The sequence below is a fragment of the Crocuta crocuta genome, unplaced genomic scaffold (assembly GCF_008692635.1).
Source record: "Crocuta crocuta isolate KB4526 unplaced genomic scaffold, BGI_CrCroc_1.0 scaffold235, whole genome shotgun sequence".
NCBI lineage: Eukaryota > Metazoa > Chordata > Mammalia > Carnivora > Hyaenidae > Crocuta > Crocuta crocuta.
Genome location: NW_027531285.1, coordinates 2,828,315 through 2,841,583, shown reverse-complemented (window position 1 = coordinate 2,841,583; position 13,269 = coordinate 2,828,315).

Here is a 13,269-nt window from a genome sequence, read left to right as displayed (position 1 = left end):
AAGACTATTAATCAAGATGCAAAATGCAAATGTCAAAAAATTCATCATTTAACTCTGTAGAAAGTACAAAGTTTCCTAAACATAACAAAGTTAATGGTCAAAGAATCGACAAAGAGGAAATATTTGTAACATATTTTTAAAAAGAAACAAAAAAATTGTAGATTAAGCACTATACAAGGATGTGGAAAGATGAAAGATGTACAAATTAGCCGTCAAGAACCTTTTAGGGAAATTTAGCAGTTTTTATTAAAATAATTATCTGTACTTCAAACATACTCCCATGTATGCATAAAGTGATATTTGTAAAAATATTCCCCGGGATTATTGGGAAAAGTGAAAATCCCTAAGTACCTAAGGGGATTGGTGATTAAATTTTGCATATTCAAATGAAATAACTATGTAGTAGTTAAAAGAATGAGAACAATTTGAAGGTGGGAAAATATTTTCTAGACATTACCTTAAAACGTATTACTAAACTAAATGAACAGTATGATCCCATTTTTTGTAAGCATAACAATGAAATTTTATGAAACAAAATGGAATCTCTTATATATACATATACATATCTAAACATGCAGAAAATGGTCTGAGACGATATGAGCCAAATTGCCAAGGGCAGTTTTCCTGTAGCAGATGATGTAAAGGGATTGGTAAAAGCTGAGGAGAATTGGGCTTTATCTATAGTTTTACAATCAGAATGTTTTCATGCACAGCTTGTGAATTAAACAAATATGTTTTTTTTTAAATGTTTTATTTATTTCTAGGAGACAGAGAGAAAGACAGCGTGAGCAGGGGAGGGTCAGAGAGAGAGGGAGTCACAGACTGAAACAGGCTCCAGGCTCTGAGCTGGCAGTCAGCACAGAGCCCTATGCGGGGCTCGAACCCACGAACCGCGAGATCATGACCTAAGCGAAAGTCGGACGCTTAAGCGACTAAGCCACCCAGGCGCCCCAACAAATATGTTTTTTAAAGGTAAAAACAAAGTATGTGATGAGCTAACACTAGGTAGTTGATTTTGCTGTGGCCTGGGAGCCCATGGATAGCCCCAGGCAGAGCAGTCAAAGTGATCAACTGGATTACAGACATGCAGGAAGGCAATCTTTGCCTTTCTCAGTTACTCCAGAATCAGCCACCTCTGTTAGAACAATAGCTTACATCTTGTCATTTCTTTCTATTTAATAAAGTATTTTGTCTACCTTACCTCATTCAGTTAAGAATTTGATGTTGCCCTTCAGACAGGAAGAGCAAATTATTAAGTTGAGTGAGAGAACCCAAGGCTTTGTGAACTAAAAGAGGAGCAATCTGTTGAAGACAGTGGAAGAAAAGAAGAAAATGTATTGAAAGTGCAAAAATCAAGCAGAAGGGATGATGAAGAAGGCAGCATGGGGCCTTGATGGATGTGGTTGTTTTGTTTTGTTTTCTGTATGTGTGCTCAGAGCAGCAGGTGTAATGACAAAACCTAGCCTGGATTTCTGGCCAGCTTGAAGGTACATTTTATGAAGGGAATGAAGCCAGGACAAAGAAGAGTAGCAATAATCTGTCTGTGTTTGTTGATTTATATCATCTTGGCCTGAAATTTTAGCAGAATGTAAATATTGGGCCTTGATTTTTATAGCAACTGCTGTAGAAGCAGGACCTGGAATTTTATCTACTCTAATCTGGCAGGAGTGTCTATGTTCCAGGTAATAGGAATGGGTTCTCTGTCCTCTCAGACTTTATCTAACTGAGATCCATCTAGGCTAATTAGTTAACATTCCTGGGACTTAGCTTGATCCTAACATCTGGCTGAGGATAGACACTATGCTGAAAATTATGATGACTGATGAATTTAAGAAGATAGAGAGAAATGTATCTTATGAGTCACACCTTGAGAGAGAGCAAGGGCTAGCACAGCTTGTGTTACATAGTAAGCATTTAATAGGTACATGAATGAATGGGTGAATGAATACATGCGTGAGGAGCTCTGAGATTCAAAATATATTTTGGGTATCCATGAAATATTTCAGGGTAGAAGACAAAATTGCCTCTGCAATTTTGAAAACAAGAGGAGCAATTATTTTGAGGTCTTGATTGAATCTGCTTAAGGAACTCCCCCTCCCCACATTTTTCCATTTCTTTCTCACTGCAATAGAAAACATTCCAGGACCAGAGGGAGGCTTCCCAGTGTTGTCTGTGCCCCAAGTAGAGACTTCATGTGTAAACCTAAGATTTGTTATGGTTGTGACTTTGCCCTCCTTCTACCAATAAAGCGGATCCAGGAAATAATGAGTTAGCTTGAAGAGTATTTAAGTATCTAAGTATAAGCAGAAGAGGCATTTGAATCTTTAGTTTTTAGAAAAAATCAAATTAAAGGCCCATTTCTGAAGTTGTTAAAACGCTTAAGCGTGGGGTGCCTGGGTGGCTTAGTCGGTTAAGCGTCCGACTTTCGCTTAGGTCATGATCTCGCGGTTCGTAGGTTCGAGCCCCCCGTCGGGCTCTGTGCTGACTGCCAGCTCAGAGCCTGGAGCCTGTTTCAGTCTGTGACTCCCTCTCTTTCTGACCCTCCCCTGCTCACGCTGTCTCTCTCTCTCTCTCCTAGAAATAATAAATAAAAAAAAATTAAAAAAAAATAGCATTAGTTGTATTAAACTTACTCGTTAGACTCTTGGGATGCAACGTTCTTGATATGTCATCAAACTGTTATGAATGATGAACAAGATCCAGAAGATGAGGCAGTGGAAAAAAGATGTATTCAGGGTGCTTGTGCAGAAGGAGATCTGAGAGGTTGGTGAACAACTCCAAGAGGAGCATTTGAGAGAATAAACTTAAGGTAGAAAAGAAGTTGGGTTGATTTGTGGCTGTAGAGACAGAGGGAAGGGAAGACTGAGAAGTAGATATTGGGCTTAAGCACTTATTTGATCTCTGTATCACAAAGGAGGTAGATAAACAAAGAGGGAAGAGATGAGCAAATATACAGGAGAAAAAAGAGCTGGCACATCAAAGAAATAAGAAAAGAACCAGATAAGATTCAGACGGGGAGAAAAATGGTAGCAGAGTCAACAAGATGGAGTTTTGCACAGATACCAGCTATGACATTACCTGCGTCACTGAATCAGTGATAGAATTCTTACCTCTCGTCTAGGTTTGATAATTAACGGTGCACTGTAGTCTACCCGCCAGTGTTCCAAAAATGACTTAAAATAGTATAGATAATCAGTTGTGCTTTCCTTATACATGGTCAAAGGGGTACCTTTTATAGAGTGACCTTTTAATGGGGTGTTTGGTACCCAAAAAATGAAATTAAGCATAGTTTTAGATTTGAATTACATACTTTCTCGAGTTGCTATGTTAGAGGCACATAAAAGACATCATGTTTAGGGGTGCCTGGGTGGCGTAGTCGGTTAAACGTCTGACTTTCGCTTAGGTCATGATCTCACAGTTCGCGGGTTCAAGCCCTGCATCGGGCTCTGTGCTGACTGCCAGCTCAGAGCCTGGAGCCTGTTTCAGTCTGTGACTCCCTCTCTTTCTGACCCTCCCCTGCTCATTCTGTCTCTCTCTCTCTCACCTAGAAATAAAAAAAAAAAATTAAAAAAAAGACATCATGTTTAATTTTAGGAAAACACATTGATTTAAGAACAGCCTTGTAAAAAGTGTGTCCCCTATTGTTTCCTTTAAAATTACAAGATGACAAATTTTGTAAAATCTAGGACTATTTTTAAATGAAATAAATTTAAATGCAGTTCCCTTGTTTCTTGAGATTTTCAATTCACAGTTTATGCAAAAATCATTTTCATTTGGCTGCTGACTTGGTAAATATTTGGAACATAAATGCAGAATATGGATACAAAGATTTTTTTTTAACATACTCTACTTGCTGTACTCCTTAAATTCTTCATATCATCTAAATTCTACAGTTTAGTAACATTTCCAAATTGTCACAGAGACTTTATTTAGGTGACTTTATTTTGGGAGACTCACAAATCCAGATTCATTGGGCTTTTAATAAATTTATTTCAAAATAAATCTGGATCTAATGTAGAAAGGAGCAAAGGAGAGAGAAAATGCAGTTTAGTATGCAAAATAAGCAAAAATTTGAAGACTTGCTTGTTCTATTCATGAAATTTTGGAAAATTTTTAAAAACATTTATTTATTTTGAGAGAGAGAGAGAGGGAGACACAGAATCATAAGCAGGCTCCAGGCTCTGAGCTGTCAGCACAGGGCTCAAACATTGAGCTGTGAGATCATAACCTGAGCCCAAGTCTGATACTTAACTGACTGAGCCACCAAGGCACCCCATATTCACGGATTTTTTTGGATGAAAATATTAATCTTAACTTAGGTCTCCGACTGTGTTTACATGGGAAAATGGGATTAAATAGAAGTTAAAAATTGGTTTTCACTGTCTATATGTGGCTATTTGTTTATAAGTCAGAAATTTGGTGTCTGCAAATCTCATACAATTTCTAATTTTTGGATTTAAAAAAATTTTTATAGTTCTTGCTAATTAAAAGTACCATTCTGAATTCAGTAGTCAGTTCTGCTCCCCCAAGGTACTAGGCAGATGCTAAGACAGAATTAGAAGTGTAAGAGGTTTATTAAGGAAAATCTTGTGAAAACTAAAGTAGAGGGGGCAGAAGCAGTCAAGGAGAACCTTCAAACAATGCTACAGTTCTGATCTAAGAACAGAAAGAGCAGAGGAAGGAGGACTGGGTAGGAAGAGCCTCAGAAGACAGCACAGCTGGGAGAAGGTCTTGGCTATGCCAGTGGTGAGGCACTGGAACAAAAAGCATTAGAGGAATTCTGTATTGGGCAGAAATGGCCGCATTCCACTACTCTGACATTGGTGGGAGCACCCTGGGGAGAGTGCTTTCTCAGCCTCAATGCTGCAGCAGATCTTGAGGATGTGGCCACTGAAGGGGACAGAAGATTTTGTAGAAGGTTCTCTGTTGAAGGAAGATCTGGGTGGTACAGCTTCCTGGCTGCCCCGTGGGAAAGAACCCATACGCTAATCAGGAGATGGATAAATTGAAATCTTTCGTTTCAAGTCATTTTGTCTATTCCCTTGTAATAATAATGATAACGACAATAATAATAACAATAATAATATCCCCTGTGTGTATAGCATGGTATAAATCATGAAGTGCTATAATATAACTTAGGAGGTTTTATCATCCTAATTTTACAAATAGAAGGGGCTGAGAGAGGTTAAGTGACGTTGCCTAAATTCATTTTACCAGCAATAGGATTTTCTTTACTAAACCATAGCTGCTTCACTTTTAGGCATATGTAGTCTCAGCTACTTTATCTTGATTTTTCTTTTTCTTCTTCTTTTTTTTAATGAAATCTAATGTAATGAAAAAAAGGTAAATATAACTTATATACATATTTCAGTAAATTACTATTAAGTAAATGCTAGAAGGTCTGATAGGCCTCTTCCCAATCACAATTTCATTCTTTTTTGGAAAGGGAACTTCCAGGGGAACAAAAAACTAGAAATAACTATACTGTCTATCAACAGGTAAATAGGTAAACAAACTGTGATACCTCCATATAAAGGAATGTACCTTTTAGGGATATAAAAATTACTTACTGTTGCACACACCAACAGAAAATCACTTTTGAAATCATTATACTGAGAGAAAAAAAGTCAGGCATAAAACAATATATACTGTATGATTCCGTTGTATACATTCTAGAAAATACAAACTAACTTATAGTGATAAAAAAGCATAAGACTGGGCATTGAGAAAGAGTTGGACTATTAAGGGGAATTGGAAAACGTTCACAGAGATGGAAATATCCTGTTTCCATTTGTCAAAACTCACTGAATTGTATATTGTAAAGGACACAGTTTATTGAATAAAAATTATACCCGCATAATGTTGTGGGAGGAAGCCTCTTTAATGACAACAACAAAAATTTCCTATTATGATTGTATATTTATCTATTCTTGTGTTTTGGAGAGTTTTCATTTTTGTATTTTAGGACTTTTTTGTTTGTATTTTAGGACTTTTATTAATTACTAATTACTTACACATTTTATTAATAACTTAAATAGTGTGGCATCTTTGTGAAAAATTGAGCCTGTTATCAAAGTGAAATACTTTATCTTTGGTAATACTTTTTACTTAAGAGAAATTTTGTCTGATATAAATAAGCTATATCTGCCATGTTATTTGCTAGAATTGCAGAGTATACCTTGATATATTCTTTTCCTTAAACTTATTCTTACTTAAAAAGTGTATCTTTTTAAAAAAAAAAAAAAAGTCTGACAATCCCTGAAGCATTAAGCCCATTCACATCCTTAAAAGGTACTTTTCGTGGGTATGGAATTCTGGACAGGCAATTATTTTATTTCTGCACATATAAATGGTCATACTACTGACTTTTCAGCTTCTATTTTTGCTCTTAAAACACTGATTGTCTCTATGTCATTCTTTTGATGACCTGCCTTTTTTCCTGTGGCTGCCTTATGGTAGTTGCATTTTCTTTGGGGTTTGCAGTTTCACTATGACATTTCTAAATGTGGTTTCATTTATTGAATTTGGTTTTTTTTTCTGAGTTTTGGAAAATTATCAGCTATTACCTCTTTAATTGTTACGTCTGTTCTCATCCCTCTTCTGAATCTGTCTCCTTGCAGAACTCTTATTAAAAGTAAGTTGACTTTGTTCATATGTCTGTTGACCGTTTGTATGTCTTCCTTGGAGAAATGTTTGTCCATGTCTTCTGCCTATTTTTAATTATATTTGGAGTATTTGGTTTTTGAGTGTTGGATTATATAAACTCTTTATATATTTTAAATACTAATCCTTTATTGGATATGTCTTTTGCAAATATCTTCTCCCATTCAGTAGGTTTCCTTTTAGTTTTGTTGATTGTTTCCTTTGCTGTGCAGTATATTAAAGAGTGTATTAAGAGTATATTAAAGTATACTTATCATGATGAGCCCTGAGTACTATATAGAATTGTTGAATTACTAGAATTACTATATTGTATACCTGAAACTAATATAACATGGTATGTTAACTATATTGGAATTAAAATAAAAAACAATAAAAAGGTAAGTTAGCTCTTCTCTCTGTTATCTGTATCTTTTCTCCATATTTTCCATCTTTTTGTCTCTGTATGCCACATTCTGTTACTTTTCAGGCCCATTTCCTAATTCCCTAAATCTTTTTCAACTGTGTCTAATTTTCTCTTCAACCCCTCAACTAAGTTTTTATGTGTTTCTCTTCTGTTTTTTGTTTCTTTTATACTATTTCTTCCTTTATTTTTCAAATAGGCCAATTTTAAAGTTTCCCTCTCTTGCAGACACTTTCAAGGTGTCTTTGATATCTTTAAACACAATAAGCATACGTGCTTTATTTCTGGACCTGATCGTCTCCATATCTCAAATATTTTGCATCTTTTCTGTAATATTTTGGGTGCTGATTATTTTTCATGTGCCTTATTTTCTTGTGTATTTGATTATTTTTACTGTGGGCTACTCAGTATTCTTGAAAATCCTTTTTGTGGATCTTTGAGACCTAGGATTAAGGTGCCTTCCTGTTGAGATGATTTGCCTTTCCTTCAGTAGACCCCAGAGGGCACTATTAATACCATCCCAAGTTTATGACATGAGATTGATTGGCTGCCTAAATAATGTGATCTAAACTTCAAATCTATACCAGGATAAGACTGTGGTGACCACAATTTCTCAGGAACTTTCTCTTCCCTCTTATCTCTTTCCCTGTACTTACCCAGTGCCAGGATAACCTTCTCTAGTCTCCTGAGGGGTGTGTATGTGTGTGAGGGGAAGATAGGGGACTTAATTTTGGTTTGTTTTTACCCTGAGGTGAACCCTCTGGCACCCAGGTTGCTGTGGGAAGAGTCTCATAATAAACTTGCCACCTTGAGTGGATTCTGGGCCTTAACTTCTGACTGTCTCATCCAAATTTACTGGGTTCAGCAAATGCCCTTGAGCTAGAATGAGCTTCAGCATTTCACTTATTTCTCTAAATCCTATGTTCATTTAGGTTTTTGGCTTGGTGGTCCTTTACTATTTTATCAGATATTTTTTTCTTTTAAAAGGATTTTAAAAAATCTTAAGTGGTATTTTAGTTGTTTCCACCAGGAATTTGGTCTGAATCCAGTTTGTCACTTACTAGAAAACAGAAATCTTGGTTCTTAGTCCTTATGATAGGAATCATAACCTGCAGGTTAACCAGTGAAAGTGATTGGGATACATCGTTGAACATGGAAGACTAGTACAATGTGCAAAAGCACCCACACTGTTTTACCAAGCATAGGGAAAACAAGTTTGATTTGGGGCAGGAGGCACTTATTTCCTTATTTAAGATACAGCTTTGCAGCATCAAAATTGGCTAAGCTGTTACCCAGTACAATTGTTTAACTCTTTACATCATCCTTAGAGATGTCCTTATCGACCATTTGGGCTACCATAATAGAATGCCACAGACCGGGTGGCCTATAAACAATAGAAATTTATTCCTCACTGTTTTGGATGCTGGGAAGTCCAATATCAAGGCACAGGTAGATTTGGTGTCTGGTGAGAGTCAGCTTCCTGTTCATAGACAGCAGCCTACTCACTGTGTCCTCACATAGCAGAAGGGTCTAGAGAGTTCTCTAGTCTTTTTCTTTTCTTTTTTTAGAAAGAGAGAGAGAATAGGAGCAGGGGAGAAGGCAGAGGGAGAGAGAGAGAATCCTAAGTAGACTCCATGCTCAGGGTGAAGTCCAATGTGGGGCTTAATCCCACAACCTTGTGATCATGACCAGAGCTGAAATCAAGAGTTGGAGGCTCAACCAACTGTGCCACCCAGGTGCCTCTGAAGTCTTTTTTTTTTTTTTTTTTTTTTAAATAAGGGCACTGATTTCATTCATGAGGGCTCCAACTTCTTGGAGGCTACACCTCTTAATACCATCATATTGGGCATTAAGATTTAATTTATGAATCCTGCAGGGAGGGGCACAAATATGCAGTATTCAGCAGTAGGAAACCATGGATGCCTATGGATGGTCATTTCTAGAAAGAAGGGAAGGGTCACATCTTAATAGAAGAGTTTAGAAATGCTCTACTTACCCCTGTTTTATCCATAGTTTCCTCTCCTGCTTGCAGCTGTGGTTGAAAGACATGGGATTTTAGGATACAAAGAGAGATCTTGATCTCATAGTTTTCTTTGAAACTTATTATCAACTATATCAGCGCTGAGACATGGAAAGTTTGGAATAGGCCATAAAATTATTAATAGCTAATAGATACTGAAATAGAAGCTACAGAGAAACAAGAGAATTGGGTCTTCCACACCCATTTCCCGCTACTTAATTCTATCAATGAGCAGGGTCTCATCTGTGCTTTGTCAACTAGCAGTAGACAGACTTAAAGACCAATTTGTTACCTGAGATATGAATAAAATAAACATTATGAGAAATAAAGCTTTCCTTTTTTCATCATGAATGTGAGGTTTGAAAAAAGTGTTCAAATTTGCATTGCAGTGAGGACTCCTGTGAGAGAATCTTGGTTTATAACGAGTGGTGAAACAAGACAAAGCACTAAAACTCACTAGTGCTCTATTAGTAAAGCTCAGCATCTATTTCCTGGAAAAGGAGAACATTTAAGCCACTGTTTTCAGTAAGGAGAGAGAGAGAATAAAATGAAAGTTATCACCTGCAAATGGTCCACATTTAAAGATCTTCCTGCCACTTCTGACATTGTTTCTTTTTTAAAATTCTTTCCAAAAATATGAATAGAATCTTTCCTGTATTTCAACAAGCACATTTACTGGCATTTGTAGCTCTACTAAGACATAAAAGCAATGTGTCAACATGAAATTGTGTATCCCACAGGTTAATGGGGCCCACAGGTTGATGAGAAACTATATTTTTCAAACATTAGCCTTTTATTAGTATTAACCAAGTTAGTCTTTCGGAGATAAGTCAGAAGAGTCCCTGTCATATGTTAAAGTTCTAAAGTTAAACTTTAAAACATTAACTCATTACAAAATTAAAATAAATGGGAAATTATGAATGATTCATAGACACACCATTTCATTATGGCTCTTTAGAAGACTGACAGACCTGAAGAGTTGGCTAATTTGAACATATTGCTAATGCAGCAGCTTTCTATATGTTGATCAGTGAAAATTTAGGAACATACTTAATCATAACATGCCTGAATTGTTTTCACAGAAATTCCTAATAGAAGAGGTTATAATTTAGTTACTCCTTATTCAGGATCTTACAAATCTGTCTGTAGGCTACAGATGCTACACTAATCTGATACATAGTACTTAGCTAATTATTTTTCTCAATCAGAAATTATTTTTACTGAGTATAAGGGCGCCTGGGTGGCTCAGTGGTTGAGCTTCCAGCTCTTGATCTTGTCTCAGGTCATGACCTCATGGTTGTGAAATTGAGCCCCGTGTTGGGCTATGTGTTGAGTGTGGGGCCTGTGTAAGATTCACTCTCTCCCTCTGCCCTTATTCCTCACTCATGTGTGTTCTCTCTCTCTAAAATAAAATCTTAAAAAAACACTAAAAAAAAGAAATTATTTTTACTGAATGTATTTAGTAAAGGATTTACGTTTTACATACCCATCAACCAATGGTTAGTGTGGTTGAGACATCAGGTGATAACCCAGAAAAGCTGTGGTTTCCTGCTTAAGTGCTGGCCAGTGTTACAAAGGACTGAAGATTTATTCTCAAGCACAGCTCAAGAGTATCTGGTCATTGTCATACAGAGATTCTTATTATGCACATTGTAGTTGTGTGTGTATGTGTCTAAAAATAGGCTTTCACCCCCCCAAGCATGTCCTACTTTACTTTTCTCATATTTTCTTTCTGTTAAAAGTTCACTTCTCCTTTCCTGAGGAATTGATGATGATTCAGGCTAGATTTTTCAGTTGCAAGTCAGCCCTCCACTCCCTGACCCTCTATCCCGCTCACAATCCCAGCATCAGAGGCTGCTCTGGGTGGAGGAGTCTGAAGTGTACCGATGAATCCTTCCTAAGTTTTACCATAAATTTACCAGACTCCTGAACTACTGCCCACTCAGTTACCCCGGTTACAGCCCACACACTCGGTTTCTTCACACTCGTAAGTGCTCATCAATAAAACAGGATTCATTATTACCCAAAGAATATTTTTTTTTGCTTCACTCTGGAAAAGAACAAATTATTCTTGCATTGAACCTGCTGCCTACTCGCGTCCAGTCTCTTTTTGTGCCTCCTCTGTCTTTGCCCCACTCTCTTAGCATTCTTTCTCTATGTTGTTGAATTTAACGGATTTCCATCTCAGGAGCAGTAAACAAAGGCCCAGCAATACAATAGAACTGCTGGCAGGGAGGGAAAAGCAAGGCATCTGGTTTCCCCCCTTGATATGTTTCACTCACTTTTCAACCTTTATCTCTGAGCCTGTGTGCTTCTAGAGCCACATTTATTTTATTTTTTAAATATATTATTTTTTAAGCTTGTGTGTTTATTTAGAGAGAGAGAGCATGTGCACATGTGAGCGGAGGAGGGGCTGGGGGAGGGAAGACAGAGAGAGAGAGAGAGAGAGAGAGAGAGGGAGAATCCTTCCTAAGCAGGCTCTGTGCTGTCAACACAGAGCCCAACTCAGGACTCCTTCCCATGAACTGTGAGATCATGGCCTCAGCCAAAACCAAGAGTCAGAAGTTCAACTGACTGAGCCACCCAGGCGCCCCTAGAACCATGTACATTTTAAAAGTTTATCCATGTAAAAACATAAGGCCATACTAAGTGAAATTCCTTCTGGCTAAGAGTAATTTGTGATGCTAAAGGGCAAAAATAAACCATTTCTAGGGTTGCACAAATTTCAGGAGTAAAACGACTCCAGCCGGTGAAGCAGAGATATAAGGCAATGAGGAAGGGGGAGGAATGTGAGGAACTAGGTCTCTAGTGTCATCTAAAAAGGGTCAATGCCAAATTTAAAATGGCCAAGGCATATTTTTAAAAGGGCCAGATTTTACTTATGAAGCCATCGGTTTGCAAAACATTTGAATATTTATGTGAAATGTACACAAAACTAAGCTTTAATAATACATGCTAAGCATTCATGTGCATCTATAATGCATGCCATCACTTGCCCACGAAACAGATGTTTGTGCTGATCTTCCATGTACAATGCCTACATCCAAATCAACTCTGTGTAAAGGAGGAAACCCCTCAAGGTCTGAGCTGAGTTCCTCCTCTGGTTTCCTTAAGTCAAGTAAACAAGTGACTGCTTGCATTAGTTTTCTAGTAGAACTATAGTCTGCAGGGGCAGAGGAATGGGGGCTGCTGCTTTCCCCCCATGGGCAGTGCTCCCCCTCAGAGTGATGCATTCTTACTCCTCTAGAGAAGATGGACTTTAAGTACTCTTATCTGAAAGAAATCGACAGATAAGAAATGCTCCTGGAATGCAGGAAGAGAAGAGCTTGTTCCTTTTCTACAGCTTCATAAAATACTTAACGTGCTTAGTCATTAAGGTAGAGACACTAGCTTAGATTTTAGATATAAAGATTTTAAAAGTGCCATCACTCCAGCCCCATCTTTTGGACTCTAGATATAACTACATGAAAGCAGGACGATGCGGCAAGAGTGTGAGGCCCCCATCTTCCCAGCCTTGAAGTGGCCAAGTCAGGCAATCTTTGCAGGAACAACACCCCCATAAGGCCCTCAGGGAACACGAGGCATTCTGGACCACTCTGTTTTAAAAGAGACAAGGGCCCTTGGGAATAGAAAAAAAAATTGGTGAAAAATACTTTTAGAAAACAACTACTTAACTTAAACTTTTCTAATTTCCATTTTATTCTCTCTTATTCATTTAAGGAACTCGACTGCAAATCAACGAATATTTGCTTTCAGAGAAAGAGAGATGAAGCCAAGCTTAGCCAGTATCATGTCTTCTCTATTTTGAGACAGATATTGACTGTGGAGTGGTACCGTTCATCTTTCATTGGACAGTTCTACCTTGGTTCTGTGATGGCCCAGTAAGCCAGCCTTCTAACCCCATGGAGCTTTCTTTTTATTCAGTCCAGTTCATGCTTCCCTGACTGAACCAAAGGGAAGGACAGCTGCTGCCTTTACTTCAATTCTTCCTTAGCTTTGATGAAGAACTGTATGATGGCTTCAAAAGACTTCTTGGAAACCAAAGGTTAAACAAAGATAGGATAACTCCTTGTCTCTTCTGTTAGAGAAAGAAAGAAAGAAAGAAAGAAAGAAAGAAAGAAAGAAAGAAAGAAAGAAAGAAAGAAAGAAGGAAGGAAGGAAGGAAGGAAGGAGGAAAGGAAGGAGG